Source organism: Trichosurus vulpecula, chromosome 3 (genome assembly GCF_011100635.1).
Source record: "Trichosurus vulpecula isolate mTriVul1 chromosome 3, mTriVul1.pri, whole genome shotgun sequence".
NCBI classification, from domain to species: domain Eukaryota; kingdom Metazoa; phylum Chordata; class Mammalia; order Diprotodontia; family Phalangeridae; genus Trichosurus; species Trichosurus vulpecula.
Window position 1 is genome coordinate 338,394,934 of NC_050575.1, and position 1,975 is coordinate 338,396,908.

A 1,975-nucleotide genomic window follows, 5' to 3' on the forward strand; every position below is an offset into this window, starting at 1 on the left:
AAAAATAAATAAATGAGGAGATAGCTAAGTAAATGGATTAGATAGATGGATGAATAGATAGATAAAGAAGGGTATAGATGATCAGAAAGGACCCTTTCTGCCACCCCACCCCACCCCGTTTGTCCCCTCGGCTGCGTGTCTCCGCTTTGGTGTCCTGTCCCATTCCACCTTCTTCCTCTTCCCCTCTCCTTTCAACCACTCTCTTGCACCTTAAAAAAAAATAAAAGTGCAATCTGATTTCCGTCTTGAGAAAGATGTCATTCTTCCGCTGTGTAAAAAAAAAAAAAAAGCCTGCAGCTGCCAAGTCTCTCCCATAGTCCCATATTGCTCTTTCTGTGTGTCACTGTGTTCCTGTCTCACTGTCTGCCTCAAGGGCTCTCTACCTGCCTCATGTCAACCTCTGCCTGTGTCTGTCTACACAGGAAGAGCCACATGACTGAAGTTTGGACGTTTTATATACTATCAGTGGAATACAAGCTCCTTGACAGGGACAAATCCAGTGCTTTATACCTAATAAGTTGCAAGTCCAAGTCAAGTGGCATCAACCTCACCTTCATTTCCTTGCTCCTGAAGCAGGAGGCCTGGACAGGATGGCTGGCTGGTTCCGACAGATCCTGCGTAAGCCCAAGAAATGCCGTTTGTAGCCAGACACCAACACCAAGGATGTCCTGGAGCTACCCTCCCAAAGCAGTTCTCTGCCTGAAACTGAGGAATCCACCAAGGTTCCCACCCCAAACCCAGCAGACTCAGAGAGCACGAGCAGCAGCTCTCGTTGGAGTAAAACTTATGACGTGTGTGTGTGCCACAGTGAGCAAGACCTGATACCTGTCCAGGAATTGGTTTCCTATCTGGAAGGTGAGCCCGATGGACTTCGATGCTTCCTGCAGCTTCGGGACGCAGCCCCAGGGGGTGCCATCATGTCCGAACTGTGCCAGGCAATGGGCAACAGCCATTGCCGTGTACTGTTTATCACCCCCCATTTCCTTCAGGACCCCTGGTGCAAGTATCAAATGTTACAAGCACTAAGTGAGGGTCCTGGGTCTGAGGGCCACACCATACCCCTGGTGTCTGGCCTGGCCCGAAGAGATTACCCCCCTGAGCTCCGATTCATGTTCTACGTGGATGGCAATGGCCTTGACAATGGATTTGGGATGGTCAAGAACACAGTCTGGCGTTATCTGCAAAAATTTAGCTGAAATGTATACCTCCTCACCTTGGAGCCCAGGATGTTGGAGCAAGACTGGACTTGAAGCTAGAGGGGACACTGAAGGTCTCCAGAAAGCTTTGCTGGAGATCCAGACAAGTGCTATAAGGATTCATGGCCTCAACAACGTTTCTGTTCTGCCTCTGAGATAGCTGATAGCTGGCTTCTCCAGTACTTGGGGTTTTCCTTCCCAAGAACTCAACTCTGGCCATGGGAGAATTTGGGATCCGAGAAATTCAGGTTGCTGCTAACGTCACTCCCTTAGAGTATTTCTTAGGCAGAATGAATGTGTTGTTTTGTTTTCTATCCAAAAGGGAGTCTTGCCTCTGTAATTTTGCATGAAGCCTATCAGGTGCCTGTGTGTTCCTCCTTCTCGTGCATAGACACATTTTTGTAACACTGTGCCTAGTTCAGGGAGAGAGCTACTGATCTGCTCCACTGGGCAGAGTTACTAAACCCACTAATGGCCTCTGTGTAAACTAAGGAATTCTAGCTCAATTGGAGGAATGTAACTGGTGCCAACTCCCCGTATGCAGCTCTTCTCTTTCCCCTACCTTCTCCAACCCATCTTCATAAAGCTCTTTAAATAGAAGGAAAAAGAAAAGAAGGGTATAGATGAGTAAAACAAAATGATCAGGTTATATAAATGCAAGTTCACATAGAACCTTATAGATTTCCAATTATCAAAGGTCTGTGATATCTTATGAGAATCCTACCTCTGGTTCTGGTTCTGGTTATAGCTCTTGAGAGTTCCTGGATCAGGAAGTGTAT

General features: G+C 47.1%; 1 pseudogene; it reads left to right on the forward strand.

Annotated features, from left to right (window-relative positions):
* Positions 1-523: 523 nt before the first annotated feature.
* On the forward strand, positions 524-1,345 carry LOC118844291 (annotated as a pseudogene).
* Positions 1,346-1,975: the final 630 nt, after the last annotated feature.